The 19,764-nt window shown below is 44.7% G+C and overlaps 1 long non-coding RNA gene across 1 annotated transcript; it reads right to left on the bottom strand.

Moving 5' to 3' along the window:
- Positions 1-1,691: 1,691 nt before the first annotated feature.
- LOC142559675 (uncharacterized) lies at positions 1,692-18,795 on the bottom strand. Its single transcript, XR_012823197.1, has 3 exons — positions 18,662-18,795; positions 17,895-18,041; positions 1,692-1,763 (listed from the first exon to the last, which is right to left on the bottom strand). It is a non-coding gene; the product is annotated as an uncharacterized LOC142559675 (long non-coding RNA).
- Between the last annotated feature and the right edge of the window lie 969 nt (positions 18,796-19,764).

Genomic DNA, 19,764 nt, shown 5'->3' with positions numbered 1-19,764 from the left:
AAGCCGTCTTACCTGGCTTAACTATGATTGTGTACTTAAGTATAATAATTACAGCTAAATCAAAGGTTAACCAAGCGAAATCAAGACATAGCCAGGCTAAATCAAGCGTTCCCTTCGCATAGCTAGGGTTAGCTGAACACCCTTACAAAATTTTTTAAAAGTCCATAGGGAGTCTATAGACATTTGTCCATGAAGTCTATAGTCTGTCTATAGACATTTCTGTAGAATAGTCTGTAGACAGTCTATAGACTTATGGCCATACACTTTTATAGACTAGTGTATAAAATGTTTCAGTCTATAGACTGCCTATGCACTTTCTATAGAGTCTATAGACTTATGGCCATGCTTTTTATTGACTAGTCTATAAAAAGTCTGAGTCTATAGACTGTCTATAGACTTATGGCCATACACTTTTTATAGACTAGTCTATAAAAAGTTTGAGTCTATATACTGTCTATAGACTTATGGCCATACACTTTTTAGAGACTAATCTATAAAAAGTTTGAGTCTACAGATTGTCTGTAGACTTATGGCCATACACTTTTTATAGACTAGTCTATAAAAAGTCTGCATCTATTGACTGTATATAGAGTCTCTGTGGATTAATTAAATTTCATGTTTGTAGAAAGTTGCCTGCTGAATGTCTATGGACAAGTGTATAGGCTTACAGTTCGACTTTTGTAGACTGAAGTCTATAGAATGTCTATATAATATCTATAGACTGTTCCTATAGACCAGTCTATAGATATATGGTCATACACTTTTTATAGACTAGTCTATAAAAAGTCTGAGTCTATAGTCTGTCTATAGATTAATGAAAATTTGTTTGATACAAATGTCGGCAGAAAATTTATAGACAAAAGCATATAAGGTTATCATCATCATCAACAGCCTGGTTACGCCCACTGCAGGGCAAAGGCCTCTCCCATATTTCTCCAACTACCCCGGTCATGTACTAATTGCGGCCATGTTGTCCCTGCAAACTTCTTAATCTCATCCGCCCACCTAACTTTCTGCCGCCCTCTGCTACGCTTCCCTTCCCTTGGCATCCATTCCGTAACTCTTAATGACCATCGGTTGACTGACCATCTTCCCTCCTCATTACGTGTCCTGCCCATGCCCAATTCTGCACATGCCCAACCCTCCTATATAGGTTTATAGAGTTGTACTTTTGTAGACTAAGTCTATGAAATGTCTATAGATAGTCTATAGACATTCTATAGACTTCAGTCTACAAGAACAGAACTATATGATCCTATACACTTTCTTCTATGATACTATACAGACATTTGTCAACAAACATGAACTTTCATTAATCTGTAGACACAGACATTTTATAGACAAGTCTACAAAGAGTGTATCAGGCCATAAGTCCATAGCTATCTGCTATGTACAAGTTAGTTTACATTTTTGTTTACATATGATAGCAATAAAATTTTGAATGTGTTATGCATGCACCCGTTGCTTTTAATCTACACTGATGCATTAATGTTCGTAGAATAATAGAGCTCCTGAACCAGGTGTACTCTCATATATGTTGCTTAAACAGAAAGAATTGAGTGCTGAATCATGCAGAAAACAAATGCACCGCAATGAATTAACGGTTTTTATTGCGCGATATAATACATGAAGTTCTTAAAATACCTGTCTTATGCTATTATGGTAAGAGACTACATATTTACACTACTTCCCCTTGGCAAGCATGGTCGCCAGGCTGGCCTTGACCTTTGTGGCATTGGACCCAAACGTGATGCAGGTGTATGCTGCAAATAAGTAGATGCAGCAATATGCGACAAAAATAACAAGTGTGTATACTTTGTATGTTCATTAAGCAGCTTAATATATTTGCTCAAACCATATAAATCCGTACTTCATGCGGTTTAACTATGACTAATGGCTGCTTGTCAATACAAATTAGTACCATTATACAACGTTTTTTTATGGTATGGTTTAAAAATCATACAGTCACAACTGCTGCTCGCGCCAGCAACAGTATGTTCCCTTTTATGCCAAGTTCATATATGGTGCATTAATGTACTTATCCCAAATGATCTCTATATTTATTGCTGAAACGTCACTCAGTTGGACTGTCTGTATATTTTTTTGGCTGGTAGTTAAGTATAACCGTGCAGAGGGATATGCTCAGAAGACGCGACTGGAGAATTCAGAGCATCATGCCAAATATTGTAATTTATTTTGCTTAATACACATTTAAATGTCTCTCTCCTAGTCTTAAATGAATGGGTCTTTGGCTACAACTTCAACAGAAGGAAGATGGATTGATTGCATTGATATCGTCACTTAGTTTCTTACAGGTAATGAGGCCTCTTGGGCATGCTAACAGGTTTCCAAGTTAGGTATACCACATGAGCACACGAAATACCACGCGAGCACTTTGTGTCATGGCACGACAGACCATGCACCTCCTAGGAAACAGAACTGATACTATAGTTAGAATGAATTCTATTACACTAAATATTTAAGGTGCTTTCAAAGATGAAAATGTTTTCTAGGGTTTCGAGGTTGAGGACTTTTACTTAACGTAAAAAAAGATAAACTCCGTAAGAAATGCCATGTCAGTATGGTTGACTTTCATTTTTTTCAATAAATAGGCAAATTTCCCTGAACTTTTATGAGGTGAAACGTTTTAAAAATATATTTGCCAGAGGGATTCTCTGGAAACCTTTTATGACATATAACAAGACAGCACACCTTTGTGGTCATTTTAAAATTTCACAATCTTTTTCCAAGCGTTTCCTGGCTGTTTTCATCAAAAGTTTCTGGCAATGTATGACATCCGCAGCTTAAGTGCAATAAAAAATATTGTGATTTAACGCTTGCCAAGTACTGCCAGTCAATAATATTTAGATAAAACGAAAAGCACGTCACTCACTTGACATGCAGTATTAGATCCAACTGACTTGAATCCCTTCTTTAATAAAGCTGACAAGGGCTTGGGCAACTTCGTAATTGATGGCCACATGAGTACAGCACGGAAGACAAGGACACAGAGACACACACGTAAAGCAAATGCAAGAAGGTAAGCGAAAACTATTCGATGAGTTATTTTTACGGCTCAATACTAGTTTTCTATATCATTTGCTCTCATCACTTATGCCTCTAGTTAACGCTGTTTACCTCTGACTAAAGACTACATGGTAGTATGAATCAGTACCATTATGACGTTTTGTTATATTACAGTATGATAAGCAGTTAGACAATCGTAATGGTTGTCAGAAACGGTACGTTTCGTTTCAAGACAGGTTCATGTGACGCACAATGTACTTACAAAAATAAAATAAATGCGAAAATCCCAGACAGTTTCTACAATAATAATAGTTGAAACAAAGATGCCTGGCTGGACTGTGCACATTTTTCAGGTGGTAATGCAATATGCAAGTGCCGAACGAATATGCTCAGCATAGTGTGCAGTTATGAACAATCACGTTAAGAATTGCAATTTATTTCCGCTTAGAACAGTCTGCAATGTCTCTTTTGTCATACTTCGAGATGAATACATTTGCCACAGTTTCAGTAGAATGCACATGAATGGGGACGTATTGATAAAGTTACTTACCAGCTAAAACATGTTACGATCTCTTAGGTGTGTTGACAAGGGTAGAACAAGTGCAATGTCCATTAAATTATTTGAATAATCTGTGCGTTATCTACTAAGAAAACACCACGAAATGAATAACCTGGCTATTTTTTTCTTTTGTACAGGCATATATTGTACAGTCTGTCCAAGGCGACACTAAATGCAACAGTAATGAAAACCGGAACACTTATTACACACGACAAGGGCTTCATACCATGCACGACTGGCACAATGCGAATCAGCGCCAGCAGCTGCCTAGTGCTTATCAACACGTAAACTGCATAACGCCGAAGCATCGAAACACGTGGGACGCTTCTCATATAGCCCGAAAGATAACTTCTGCTGCTAAATTGTTTATAAAAGAAACAAAAAAACCTTCTAACTACCGTCAAACACAATGCCTCCAGCTTAAAACGTGTCAAGGTGCTTCCCGCAGCGACTTAATTATTGTTCTGCCATTTTTTCGCCTAAGAAACCACCTCCATATTGCCTAGGCTGAGTCATATATTCAAGGAGCAAAAGCCCCCAGATTTTCTCTCTCGTGCCCGCTCTTACTCGCGCCTGCGCAGAAACGTCGAGCTCCGTCAGAAGTGCCACGCCCCACTCTACCTACTAGCAATTCTAAAAACGCCAACGGGTTGCTTTTCTTTTCCATTTTTCATCCTTTTTTAATGAACGAAGGAAATGCGCAGGCAAGTTGTATTACAAACGCTGTGGGCTATTGTATGAGACGAACGCCCACATGGATGAACGCGCTGTTTGTAAAAGCTGTTACAGGGCCCTTCAGGCGCTTGCATTATAGCCAGCGACGATGAGTAATACAGCGCATTTGTAGCATATCTTCCAGCATATCGCCAAATGTGATGCCTGCACGTACATCAGTGCTAATTTTCCGATCCGATGATAGGTCAAGGCAACCAGTACGGCAATGAGGTACTCATATGCGTGGCCGCGCAGGCATACCGCCTGCGAAATACTTTGTGGGCTCAGAGAATTTGGCACATATTTTACGTGAATGAGAAACTTTGATGAGATTAGAGTGCAGGATATCAGTCAACGAAAAAGAGCGCGATGTCAGTGATGCAGCCGAGATATGAAGACAATGTGAAAAGTATCTCAGAATCGGACGACATACAACGCGCACACCACATGCGCGACATCGGTTCATCGCACGCTCACAAAGTCCACGTTGTCGGCTACAAACATTACGAGTCTCTGTGCTGTTTGCTTGATGCCTGTTTGGAATCCGCTTGTAGCTAAAGTTGGCGTTCATACCATCTATTATCACAATCGGATCGGCGTTTTGCTTTCTTTATTCTACTGCCGGAAACGTCATGCTATGACAACTGTGAAGACTGTCTTGGCATTTGCCGAGCGCGACTACGTAGATCATATCATGTCGACAACAAATGCGGAGGTATACACTATGTGTATAATAAAGTCTACAAATAGGCTCTACAGCAATCTCAGCAGTATAGAACTTCAGTGCCTTATATCAAACGCTGCTCCGTATTATCCACCGGTACCTGCGCTTGGTTACAGCGTACACGGATTGGGCCCAGAATAACAATTTTTGTCTATTGTCAATCTATAAGCGGAATGTAAACCTGAAGCAATAAGAATATTACAGTATTGTCTGTTTTCTACTTCGCCTCACGGCTTACCACAATCGGTATACGGGCTGTTCGCACATGTTAACATTACCTTTGGAGACGTCCCACCCTATGGCCTTCATCGGCGGTGATGTAGGAAACCGTGGGGAATAACTGAAATTGCAAAGAAGTATACGGGATGTTCCACTTAATTTGTGCCAGACTTTAACATATGCAAATGCTACGTAGCTGGAGTGAACCAAGGTAATGTTTGCCATTGCTGAAAGGTACTCAGAATATTTTTTGCATTCCCCTCATTACATAATTAGTGTTAATTAACTCCTCAATTATGTTAATTAGATGAACATTCTCAATGAGGAACTTGTAGAGCAACATCAGAAACTCCCGATACAGCTTTCTGTTGCTCAATACGAGCTCCATATAAGTGTGTGTCCGAGTGTGAAGAAGCCCGCGATTACAGGCAATGTGACCCCAGCCGCAGGTCGCGCAGCAATATATATATATGGGGTGCGGTGTACGTGAATGTGTGCAGGTGCGTGTTTGTGAAGAACTAGGTAGAGTGGGAATAGACAAGAAATATGCAATATACAATCTCAACTACTCTCGTCTATGGGCCGTCTCAAGACGAAGAATGACCAAAAACAAAAACAGACGGTATCAACTTTTTTCTATTGACCGTCTACAGCGATAAACAAAAATAAATATAAATCTTATCGACTATCGTCTATAGAAAGTCTATAGGTAAATAGAGAAAAATAAATAGAGCCTGTATCGACTTTTGTCTATAGGTAGTCTACAGAGGGGAAGTAGAGAAAAAATAAACAAACACCATATCGACTTTTTTCTATAGACCATCTATAGACTGCGAATGGACAAAAAGAAATAGAAACTTCCTCTACTTTCGTCTATAGAGAGTCTATAGACGTTGTATCAACAAAAGTCCAAATCTATAGATAACCGACTGGGATACATAGCGCAAAAAATGACACAGGGACGAGCAGGAACACAGTACGAACGCTCGTCCTGTGTTCCTGCCTGTCCCTGTGTCATTTTTTGCGCTATGTATCCCAGTCAGTATGTATCCCACCAACACGCCCAAACTTCTCCCCTGCCAAATCTATAGAAAGGCACGGTCGTCTATAAAAAGTCTATAGAATTTTTATAGACAGTCTAAAGTCATTTTTGTAAGGGTAAGCGGCAGCGAAGTTTTTTTTAATGCGTCGGCCCACGACATTTCCCACATAAACTAGAATAACATTTATTTAGAGTCAGCGGCTGAGCAATGCGTGAGAAGTGCTTGAGAAATTGCCTTCTTGTTGAAGGGCTGCTCAAGTTTTGTGATAGCAACTGTCTTCTGCGGGTCGCGACGTACGCCAGACCTGCTGATGACGTTGCACAGAAACCGCAGCCTTTCCTTCTCAAAGTGGTACTTTTCCTGTTTCATAGTGAGTTGGCAAGACTTAATTGTCTCTAGTTCTGTCTCCCGGCGTCTCAAGTGCTCGTTGAAACTAGTCGAAGAAACGACGACGTCATCCATGTAGACGAAGCAGGTTCACCACTTCAACATTGCTGACACAGTGTGCATCACGCGCTAGAACGTTGGAGGTACCCAGCAAATCCCGAATAGCATGACCTTGAACTCATAGAGGCCGTCTGGCATGACGTCTGCAGTCTCTTCCAGGTCATTCTCGTCGACTTGAGATACATCGACGAGAAAAATTTATAATTGCAGAGCCGATCCAATGCGTCGTCTACCCGGGCTATGGGGTATGGGTCCTTCGTGATCTTAATCATTCGACGACAATCGACGTAGAAACGTAAGCTTCTGTCTTTTTTCATCATCAAGACTACAGGAGATGCTCATGAGCTCTTCAACGGCTGCAAGGCGTCGTCGCACAGTATTTTGTAGACTTGTTACCTTATACCTCCACTTTGTTGCATCAAAACTAGGTAAGGACTCTGGCAGAGTTCTCGAGCACACTCTTCGGTTATTATGCGATGCTTTGCAGCTGGTGTTTGTCGAATCCTCGATGACGTCGAAAAGCAGTCTTTGCGTCATCGGAGTTTTGGCTGTCGCTACTTGCTCATGGCGAGACTTAGATTTATTTCGAAGTGTGGATCCTGAACTATGGATGTTGGGGTATACGCGACAAAATTTGGGAGCACAACGCATTGCCGGTTTCCACAATCTTTTCGATGTATGCTTTCGTTGTGCTTTTACTGATGTGCTTGAACTCCTGCCTGAATTTGAGTGCTGTCGAGCGATCCCTCTTTCGACGCAAATGTTACAATCGAGCAGTAGACGCTGGTCACCGTCGATGACGCCTTCTACGTCAGCGGGTGTTTAGGTGCAGACGGAAATGACAGTGATGGAGCGAGCGAGATGCGTACATGATCATCGAGCAACCTCAGGCGATGGTGACTATGTGAGCTCTAGTGCAGTATCGCTTGATCTTCTGATAGCGATATCAACTTCGATTTCTGGGTCGCTATCTTACACGCATTCAAAAAGCCAACGTTCGGGTCCATCTCACGCGATTGGCCAATACTGACCTAGGCCGCAATATCGGCCGGCCTGGACCATCGCGTGAGGCTTTCCAACGCGTTCAAGATAGCGGCCCAGGTCGATGACTGTGCCGTGTTGGTTCAGGGTGTCCATGGCGAGAATTACGTCTCCTGAACACTGTCGGAGGATAACGAATGTGGCAGAGTAGCTTCGGTCGTGAAAGGTAATCCTTGCCCTGCAGATTCCCATCGGTGTTATCAGGTGTCCTTCAGCTGTCGGGATTTGAGGGCCTTCCCAAGAAATCAACTCTCTCCAACTAGGCGGCGAACGGTCCGCTTATGAGGGAGCAGCCGGCTCCTGTGTCTGCTAAAGCTCTGATGGCGTGGCCGTCATGAAGCGCATCGAGGTCATGGTACTTTGTACAGCATTGCAGTTAGGCCTTGGCGTCGGATCACGCCTGCTTCACGTCGACTTCTGGCAGATGCGCTTCGTCGTCAGGTCTTCTTTCGTCGGCGTAAGCTTGTCGTCCAGTCTTCGTCGGGATGGTGGCGTGTCGTTGCTACACCGTCAATACAGTTTTAAAACGTCGTCGTCGGCGGCAAAGGATCTTCGATATTTTGACGCAAAGCAGCCGCAATTCCATCGGTTGCTGCTTTTAGGTTTCGGGTATGGGCTTGCCGACCAACCACGCAGTGCGCCAGTGTACCGTCCTCGCTGCGGCAGCAGGTATCGGCCTGGTTACGGCAGTCGCGTTGGTCGTCGAGTGCTCCACTGAGCGATGGTGAAGTAGTCGGCTCTGTCAAAACGTCGCGTCCGCCAAGCTGTGGTCGTGGCGCCTTAAATCCGACACCTGGTAGTCCCATTTCGCAGTATGGGTACCATCGGTAGACGTATCCCGCTTCTCAGCTTTGGGAGCACATCGGACGGTGGTCACGAGTGTGCCATGCGCTTGTCTTCCTGGCGAAGTGGCACTTGAAGACGGGTGCGTGAGCTGGCGGTGGCGGATGACGGAATCGCGGTGCAACGGGGTCCTGGCGCGAAACCGAAGGGGGACCTTGCAACGGGCGATGGTGGCGCAGGTCATCGCTTCCGGCACGGGAGGCGGCCATTACGGCTGTGCTTCGGAAACTCTCAGTGACCACCGAACTTCGCCCATTATCATGTTAGTGACTGAGGCCAAATGAGGTTGCAACGAAAGTAACATGTGCAGTTCTTCGCGCAGAATGGCCCTGAGGCTCTTTCGGATATCGTCGGAGCCATGCGCTTCGATTTCGACCTGTGGTGTGAGCACTTCGTGGCTATATTGCCTAGTGTGCATTTCGATAGTGTTCTCAGTCGTCGATGCCTCTGTTGAAAACTCATCTACAGTCTTCGGGGGTCGCAAATCAGCCCGGCAAGAAGCTCTTGTTTCATACCACGCATTAGGAAGCGACCTTTCTTTTCCTCAGACATGTCCAGGTCATCATGGTTGAAGAGGTGAGCCATATCTTCTGTGTACATCGCAATGCTCTCGTGTGGGAGCTGCGCACGGGATTCCACTACCGCCTCAACTCTCTCTACTTGCTGACGACACTTGTAAGTGTGCTCAAGAAGCTGCTACGGAAGAGGTCCCACGTCGTCAAGGTGGAGTCACGGTTCTGAAACAACTCACTGGTGGCCTCTTCCAAGCGAAATAAACACGGCGCAGCTTGTCGTCGTAGTTCCAATTGTTGAACGTAGTGGTTCTTTCATACGTTTCGAGCCAGCTTCGCCGGTCGTCGAATGACGATGCTCGGGAGATCGGTGGTTCCTTGCGCTCCTGCAACAGGATAGGGTTAGGTGTATTTGCAGCTTTCATCGTCGCTGCTGTCGTCGCCATTGACTTTCTTGTCGCATCGCGAAGAAGTCCTTGCTGAGGCTCTAACTTTCGAAGCCTGAGGCTAGCTTGTTGATCTGGGGCGACGACGGTGGTGTCTTTGGGTTTTAGACTTGGATTGCGGCTTTGCAGGGCGTTTGCTTACATGAACCCACATGCAACCCCACCATGTGTCAGATTAGTGACCGTCTAGAATACAGTAGCAAAACTATGAATGGCGACGCTATATTTATTAATGCGAACTTGTGCCCACAAAAGCAAGTGATAATCAAACCACAACGAAAGCGGCGAATAGAGTCAGTAATCGTCCAAAATCTGGTCTGCAGCTCAAACCATCTGGTCAAGCTCGCGGGCTGTTATGCGTGTGTCGTCGAAGGTTGCAGAGTGATCGCTCGTGCTCACGTGTCTTCCAGAATATACTACGGAATTTGGGTAGTACACACAATGAGATTAAACGAGGTTTGGGCCCAATAGACAGCAGATATAATCATGAATAATATTGGAAGGGGGATACAAGCGAAGCAAAAGGGGCGTACCAGCAAAACAAAAAAGACACTGACACAAACAAATGTCGTTAGACACGGATGGACGCTGCGCCTGTCAACTATAATTTCAATTAGCATCGTCAACTACTCCCAAGATATGTGCATTGATTTGGAGGAGTTGAAAATTCGCATGTGTCAGAGGTTATGTGCGACAATGTGAATTCAAATAATGTGCAGTTGAAAGTCCAGTGTGCGCCCATGTCTAACGCCTTTTGCTTTTGTGCCTGTCTTTGGTGTTTTACTGGTACCCCCTACTTCGAGTTTGAAGGAGCTTCACGTGCAGATTATTACAGCGCCATGTGATTTTTTGTGCCAGCTGCCGTAGGACACTGTAAAACACTGTCCTTTGACTTGGCTACGACTACGCCTTTTCTTCCGGCTGAAATGAGAGTAGCTGGTTAGCGCCTAAATCCCTATATATTTTTCGCTAGCAAAAAATCTAGGGACATTTATTAGTGCATCAGCACTTCTTTTGCACTATTATTATACGCCAAGTGGTGCCCATGTTTTCTTTCGGATATCTATACTAAATCTCTACAATCTGGTAACGTTCCGAGAGACTGGAGGTTGGCTAAGGTGGTGCCGATTCACAAACAGGGTTCCAAACATGATGTTACTAATTACGGACTACTCCCTTTGACAAGTACATGTTGCAAAACGCTAGAGCACAGCCTAACTACCCACCTAACTAAATTTGTGGAAGAAAACGACATTTTGGGTAAAAACCAGCATGGCTTTCGCCGAGGGTACTCCACAGTCACTATTCTCACTGAAGTTACGCATGAAATCGGTCAATGTATTGATGAAAAGGGTCAAATAGATATGATCTTTATCGATTTCCGCAAAGCATTCGACAGAATATCTCATAAAAACCTGTTTATGAAGCTGTCTCATTTCTTAGGTAATACCAAGCTATTCAAATGGATTGAGGCCTATTTGTCAGCAACGGAACAATTTGTTTCATTAAATTATGTTTGCAGTACCAATAAATCATTTCGATCGGGTGTGCCGCCGGGATATGTTATATGCCCTTTACTTTTCTTCATTTATATTAGTGATATGGGAGCAGGTTTTTCGCCGCAAATGTCTATCAAGCATTATGCAGATGACACCATTATATATGCTAAAATATGCGGTTTAAATGATCAATAGGCGCTTTCTAACCATTTACAAAATGCCAGACACTGGTGTGATCAATGTCAAGTGAAATTTAATGCATCAAAAACTGTTTGTATGCGCTTGACGTGTAGAAAAGATCCTTTAATTTTTCCCAACAGCTATAATGGAGCCGAATCAGCTGAGGTTAAGGAATTTAAATACCTAAGAATTCATCTCACACACGATTTGAACTGGTCGGTACATGTGGGCAACATCTGTAATAAGGCCACGTGTACACTTTGGTCCTTACGACGAAAACTTCACAACGCCACCCCAGAGGTAAAGACCTACACTATGACTGTACTTCCTGTACTGACTTATGCAAGCCATGTTTGGTAGCCGTACACCCACCAAAACACACTAAAATGTGAGCTCGTACAAAACAGGGCCTTGAGGTTTATTTTAACACATACTCTATAACCCAGTCCGTCACCGAACTTAGAACTAGAGCTGGCCTCATCACTGTCAAGCAAAAAATGCAGCTCAACATGCTGACATTATTTTTTCACTTATTAAGCGGAGGCTATAAAGTAGACTTAGCAAAACACATCACATTAGAGAGACCTGCTAACCCCAAAACAAAGCACTCAAAACCTATTAAACCATTTAATTTAAGAACAGAATCATTGAAAAATTCGCTCCTGGTTCGAAGCATACACGATTGGAACAACTTGGCACATGATATAGTAGAATGTACTGATTTAGAATCTTTTGTAAAGGCTGTTACCAATTACTTGTAAACGGTTGAGAATACGTTTTATTGTTAGCTGTTTATCGGTTGCAGTTATTTCGGCGCATTACTTTTTCTTTACGCCCATATAATGCTATACCTTATTCTTTGTAACTCATGTTGTCGGTTACTTCATATTTGTTTATATGCTGTGCCTTCATATCCTGATCGCTTTCCATTGCACTGTCTAAACATCTACTAAATCTAGTTTGATGACAGCAATGTAACCGCAACTCCTGTCTTGGCTTATGCTGATAGTAGGAATACATAAATAAATAAATAAATAAATAAATAAATAAATGAGTATTACCTCTAGCCATTTCGCACATCACGTGCAAGCAATGCACCTATCAGACTCAAATGAAGTAGAAACGAAAGAGTAAGTGCGAGAGCGAGGAGGACGGTGAAAAGAGCAATTGTGAACTCGTTTTATCTAGGAACCTTGACATTCGGCTGCCCCTGAATTATGTAATATAATGCACCCGAGCATTTGGTGTAGTGTACAGCCGGCTCTTGATTGATGGCTCCAGGAGGCAAAGCAATCTGCGGCCTTTCTAGAGCATGCAACACCCGTGCTTCATCATGTCGAAGACGCACAAGAACCTAAGGGCGGTTGGAGTCCAAATCCAGCTCACCATGACGGTGCATCACGAGCGTCCTTGTGGGCAGCGTCATTAGCTCACGATTCTGATGTCACGAACTTCTTTCGCAATCGCGAGAAGAGTGCCCTAGGAAATGGGGAACCATCGGTTGATAGGCAGTCACTTCATCATCATCATCAGCCTGGTTACGCCCACTGCAGGGCAAAGGCCTCTCCCATACTTCTCCAACTACCCCTTCCATGTACTAATTGTGACCATGTTGTCCCTGCAAACTTCTTAGTCTCATCTGCCCACCTAACTTTCTGCCGCACCCTGCTACGCTTCCCTTCCCTTGCAATTCAGTCCTAACCCTTAATGACCATCAGTTATCTTCCCTCCTCATTACATGTCCTGCCCATGCCCATTTCTTTTTCTTGATTTAACCTAAGATGTCGTTAGCTCGCGTTTGTTCCCTCACCCCATGTGCTCTTTTCTTATCTCTTAATGTAACACCTATCATTCTTCTTTCCATCACTTTCTGCAGCCACTTACGCCTGCTGAATAGTAGCTGCAATTTATACTTAAAACAGCGGCAGAATACACAGACAAGGGAGGACACAGGACGAGCGCTGACTGCCAACAACACCTTTATTAAAGCCTGCGCAAATATATACAGTTCGCAAGGGACATAAGGAGAGTGAAAGAAGAAAGGGAAGGCTAGTCATCATTGGTCAACTCCTGCTGCTCATGCGTCAATAACATTAAACAATACAAATGTAACCATACACATAGTGGACACAGGCCAAACTAATTAACTTCTAAAGAATGTTAGTTCATTATCACAAAGAGCTACGGAAGGGGAACTAACACAGGTGGCTCCTAACTCCTAACGCACTTCTGTCGTCCACGAGTGGTGAACAGCCAGACTTGTTGCTTTACGTCTTGACCACCGTTTTTATTGTTACCTATTTCGATTGTGATACATTGCGTGCGGCAACACCATCAATGCTTATGTGTTCGTTGCATTGATTTACTTATAACTTACAATGACCTCGAGAAGTCACACTTCTTTTATTTAGTGATTACTCTGAGAAATCGTGGCTCACGCGAAAACAGTGTAAACTTCAAAATTTCGAGGTTATGGGGAGCTCGGTTTAAGTGCCGTAGTGAAAATTTCATCATGTAAAGATCAGTATATACACAAAGTCAAGCCACAATTTCGTGTAGGCTGGTGTGTCCGTAAATGCCAAATTTCTGCTACGCGAATGTTTTGTGTACACAAGTAAAGGTTCTGATGTCAAATTATAAACGGAAGTCACAGTTACTAGTCGTTCACATGCATTTGTTGCTTTCGCATTGAGTTGATGAAGAACTTATTTGAGACAAAAAAAAAATGATTGCAGGGAAGCACATGCGAAAGTACATTTTCTTGTTTTTTTTACATTATATCATTGAGTATATCCCGTAGCGTAAAAGGCAGAAATTATTTTGTATGTGTGTGTAAAAATGCCGCATAAGAAAACGGGTTGTAAAGTTATGCGCAGACAGTTCTGGTAACTAGCGGAAATTAACGTTAAATGTGTCCAACCATGCCTAACTGTATAAATGCAACATTTTGTTATCGTTACAAAATTGTTTACGTTTTAGACATAGCCATGGATCTTCACCTATCACAAAAACAGGTCACCGCAAGGCTACTCCGTGCATAGAAAGATAATCCTTCTTTCTAAACATTGCACTTGAAAGTCTGAGGACACCTTAGCACTTGTTATGAATGCGAAAGCATTGCTGTCCAACGGAACGCACATGAACTCCTCGGAGGGCAAGCGAATGCGCTGAGACGCTTGGCGCGCTTTATTTTTGCCCTGCAGAGGCTCAGTTTGAACGGTTGGTGAGAGCTTGCGCGAGCAAAGGGCAGGTGGATAACACTGGTAACAGCGGCTTTCGAGAGCGGCAGGAGTGTTCCGTTTCACGTGGTCTGCTTGGTCTAGGCCCGAGACAGCGTCACGAACGCGCAGGGTCTGCTCGTGACGTGACGCCGCAGCCAAATTGGAAGTTTGGTTCCGTATCGCTGCTACAGACGCAGCCGACTTTTTCGCTCAATTGGAGACTTGGCAATTTAACGTGATGATGTGTTAAGTTTCGTCAACATTAAGCAAAATACCATATTTGAAACATCTCACACTTCATTCTCAGATGCGTATACGTGTGTTCATGTGTGTGCGTCCCCCCAGTGGTTGCGCAGTGGCTTTGGCGGTCTGCTGTTGAATTTGTTTCACGGCTTCGGGAGACACATATCGGTGCGGGCAAAGTGCAACATGCTCTCGTGTATTTAGATTTATGCGTACGTCGTGCACAAACCCTACATCCAACGAGAACTTTCTGTGGCAGCGAAGCCAAAGCTACGTGCACGTGCTTGCACCGTGTTGACTTTCTGCTCTTGAGTTATATAACTACGCCAAGTGGTGCCGACCTTTTGGTGGCCATTTACAATACCAGGAAAGCCAGACGTACATATCATCAAGCCAGGAAACTAGGGGCGCTATAACGTAAAACTATTCCAAACTTTTCTTTTCCGATTCTGCAATCAGCCCACCGCGATTGGTCAAAACTTTTTTGGGCCACCCCCACTTCACCTGTCTGTCACGCGACGTCACGAAAACCGCGATAGCTGCTAATCTGATATGACGCGTACCCACTGATTATGCATAAGTTGACCGAACAAAACAAAAATAGTTATTTCTGATTCGACGCCTTTTTGCCATTAGCCCTCAGTTATTGGTCAAAGGTTTTCGAGTTGCACCCACTTCACTTGCCTCTCCCGCGACGGCACAAAAACCCAAAATCTTACCGCGTCAATGTGAAGCGTATGCGTTAAAGATGCACTAATATGGCAAAGAAAACTGAATTTTCTTCTGAATAGGCGCAGGCTGCCCCGTTCCGAAAGGAATAAAAGATAGCTGCCACCGATCCCTCCGGCACTGGCTACTCGCCCGTGCCGGAGAACATGGGTTTATTTGCGTGTAATAAACCTTCCTGCGAGGCCGCGTAACATTTTCAAGAACTTTCGGCCCGTTTACGACCTCGTTCTGCCAACTCTTCTTTGCTGAGGATCCGTTTTAGCGGCATTCTTGAGCTTCCGTTGCATGCCGCCGCGATTGTCGACGAGCCAGCGCAAGCTCAATAAGACAAAGCGGACCAATCGCAGACGCCGGCACCACCCTCTTCATCCGGTTATCCATTTTCAGTGCAGTGGCTCGGCCTCATCGAATCCCTCTGCACTTGATCATGCTCCTCGCCTCTTGTTAGCCAATTAGATAAGAAAAGCCGCTCAGTGCAGGCAATGTATTCGTTTTTTTCAAGCAAACACAAGTGACTTCCTATGAACGAGGGGAGCATTTGATTGGTTTGTTCAGACGGCGCTGCGGGTGACCGCCCCATGCTTGCGTCGGCGGTTACGCAAATTTGACGTCAGAAGACTGGAATAAAAACATATTGGAATTGTTTTACGTTATACGGCCATAGGAACAGTAATAAAAGCATGCTCATTGTCCTAACCTAGCTTTTTATTTGTTATGAAATAAATCTACAACGAAAAAAAATCATAATGATAAGTGGTGCGGCTGGTTGCGCGGTACATAGCTTCCAGTTGTTTGCTTCCAGATTACACGCAGGTGCGAAATAACGAAAAAAATTGGCTCACAGGTTATCTGGGGTTAAGCACGAACTATTGTGCGCTGGCACCGTTAATCCTAGTTTTGCGTAGTTTGTCTATGCTTATTAGGGGTACGTTCCAGTTGGTCTGTCCTAGTCGACAGTGAGCCCCTTTGATACCTACTTGGTTTAGTGGAATGTGCCAGTACGTGTGTGCCGCTCTTCAAAGAACGCATTTGACCAAGCGCGTGGCATACTCTCCGCCATTCTCCACCCGTCGAAAGAGAGAGAGCAAAACATCTTTATTATTATTTGAAGAGAGAGAGTAGCGTGGGAGGAACCCTCAATCCAGAGTTCCTAAGATGAGTCCTCACGGCTTGAACGGTGGCCTATACGCGGTGTTGCCGCTGTTCAGAAGTTTCGTTAGCACGCAAGTTTATCGTGGGCATTGTTAAGAACGGCCAGCTACAGTGCAAAGTTTTGCCAACCAGTTGCGTCTGTGGAGGCAACATTCCGGGAGCATCGTCGCCAACCTCTAGCCACGGCGTGACTAAGTCGACTTTGTGTCGATATTAATACGCGCATCCTCCACTCTCCGTCGCTTCAGCTAGGATGCGTTGTGACTGAAGGAGTTCGACGAAGCAGGCTTTGTGCGCAACACGAGAAAGCGGACCTGATCTTCTACGGGCAGGGGAGCTGCCGCGGGAACGCCGACGGAGACTCCTTCCCACGCACCGACCAAGACGCAAGACAACGCGCTACCCGGAAGGGCTCCGAGTTCTATGAAATTCGTGTGGTGTCGGTTTCGGACCATGAGCACGTGTGTGTGTGCATGTGTGTGTAAACCGTCCTGCGGAGAGGCGGCTAGTTTGCGATGACTAAACGAACGTTCGCGTCGCCTTGTATCGCGGGAAGACCGAGTGTTTAAAAACTGCTGTTGTGCGGATGCTCGAGACACTTTTTTTTCTTAAGCAGTCATGGTGGACTGAGACTCTCTCTCAAGCAGTCATGTTAGACTGATGTAGGTTCTCGAACAGTCATGTTAGACTGATATAAATACTGTAACTAAACCCATATTCCTCGTTCTCAATGAGAAGCAGTCCTTCCCTTCATCAACGTCCTCAGCGTGGATGTGTAGGACGACGGCATGCGCCAGCTACCTTCGAATTCATGCCGGACTCCAATCTTGACAACGGATCACGAGCGATGGGATTGAGCCCCAATCCTGACAGCATCGCATGAGCTTCACGACGGCGTTCCCTACGTGCAGGAGTTTCATTTGCACGTTCAGGACCATTTTTCAACCTGCCTGCATCCAACTTCTCTCGCTTAGCTACGACGTCAAGGTCAGTCGACGCAAGCTCACATTGTCTTTTCAGCCACAGTTGAGAATTCTATCGAGGCCGGCGCTTGGCGTCGACCAACCCAGATGGATCCGCCACCTCATTCAAGGCCCATCTACGACGAACTGCGACACAACTTGTTCTGACGTGTTGCTAAACTATCTTTGAGACGAGCAAAACCGCGCGCGGCGATTCCCTGTTGTCCTGTTGTCTGCAGCTGTCATGGCCTGTGAGCTCTGATTGGCTGTGCCGTGCGAGGTGGGAGCGCGTATTGCTTGCTGGTAATTACCCTCCTCCAACGCGTGACTTACCTAGTCCTTGCTTGCTCTCCACGCGCGACGTTGCTGTTGGCTCTGCACAGCACGCACCACACGGACAGACACACAACGGCTTTTCTCCGGACTGGAAGCCCTACGGATAGCGAACTGAAGATGTGTGCTTCGGCCTCGTAGCTTTGGCTGCGCAGTCGACATGTACAGGGTGGTAAAAATACAGGGTGATAAAGCACGTCTTGCGCGGCACTACGCTTTTCTTATCACGCTTTCAGCGTGCTACAAATCTGTGCATTGATGAAAAATGAAAAGTAGCTGCAGTATTGAGACCACGCCTAAGCCTACAGTTATGGCAGGAAAACTCCAAATTGTCTTTATAGACTAAGTACGAGCAAGGTATTTTAATCTTCAAAATATATTTCGATTTTTTGTTACGAAATTGCCGAAAGAAGACATGCAACAGTCAAAAAATATTCCTAGGAAGGCCCGACATAGCTAACCAGCCAGAGCACCAAAAGATCCGGTCGGACAAGTTTGAGTAGACAAAACATTGTTCACAAATACATGCCGTTCCAGAAAGGCCTATGAACTATAGCTTCATTTACCAGACACAGGCAAATGAAAGCGGACGTTAATAAAAAAATATGATCAGGAGATAAGGAAGGAAAATGCCTGTCTCCCTTGCTCGAAAGAAGTATCCAACAATTGTTATGGTTATTTCTAGCTCTAGGTGCATGCACCCTAGGTACAAATGCACGGAAACACTGTCTGAAGCATGTACAGATAAACTACGCTGCAATACATACTGAAACTCAGACGATGAGTTCGTAGTTTCCGTCAAAGCCAACACAAGAAAAACCCAACAAGGCACGTTGCGAAGCCTGGTCGGGCCATGCGTGAACCGGCCGTGCGGGAAGCGCTAAATCAACGCATGCTCCGGTTCTCGGTGCCTTGCCAAACCCAAATTATGCGCCCTGCTTCGCGAATATATTAGCGTCTGCGAAAAGCGGGTTCGTTCCGGTACGCCATTGGCAGCCGCGTTCCTTTACCGCTTCACCGGCTTCTTCTTCGACGCTCCCTCGTTTTTTCGGGTAATAACTCTTTAAGGCTGCGTGCCAAGCGCTCCTTCGCTGCCTGGCACCCAGACACGCCGGAGGCCCTCAGAAACGCGTTCACGCTGCGACTGTTTCTGCCTCCTCCCCTTCCACTTCTTTTTTTTTTCGCGCTTTCCATCTACAGCGTGGCAAGGAGTGAGGGGCTTGCTCGACGGGACGGAGCATGTCCCGCTTTCACGGCGGAAAAAAAAAAAATAAGCGCCTCGGATTCATCTCCACGCCTTCCGCACTGAATTTCATGTTCCTCTCTCTCTTTGCCACCCCTTCTTACCCAATGCAGTGTTCAAGGCGGCGAACACTCGCTCGAAGCGAGAGATATGTCGTCGATAAATGCGCTCGTGTTTCAGGGAAGCATTGAGCTACTGCGCGAGGCAACAGCCGAAAGAGGAGGGTGACGAATCCGATATTACGATATGTCTGTGCGCGCACCTGTTTCCAATATATTAGTTTTCCACGACCTTTTTCTTCTTTTTCCGTGAACAGCAAGCTGCCCACACTTAGTAATGCACTTACCATTTCGTTGCCGGTATTTTTAGACATTTTGCATCGCATCATCCTCTTTGCTTGAAAACGCCACTAGGATAAATCAGCGCATCAGAAACCCCTGGGTCAAACAAACCCATTGTTATAAAGAATACATAACCCTAAACGTAGTGCAAATAACTTGGTCTTCCTGCATCATTGCTGACCGCTACTGCCCCACAAAAAAGCGAGTGATCGAGCGCGGCAGGTAGTCTTTCAAATGCACGTAATTGAAATGTTTATTGTCCTTATTTAAGAGCTTTTCTGCTATG

This window comes from Dermacentor variabilis, chromosome 10, assembly GCF_050947875.1.
Source record: "Dermacentor variabilis isolate Ectoservices chromosome 10, ASM5094787v1, whole genome shotgun sequence".
Lineage (NCBI taxonomy): Eukaryota > Metazoa > Arthropoda > Arachnida > Ixodida > Ixodidae > Dermacentor > Dermacentor variabilis.
Note: the sequence above shows the minus strand (reverse complement) of the source record. Positions and strands in the feature narration are given on the sequence as shown.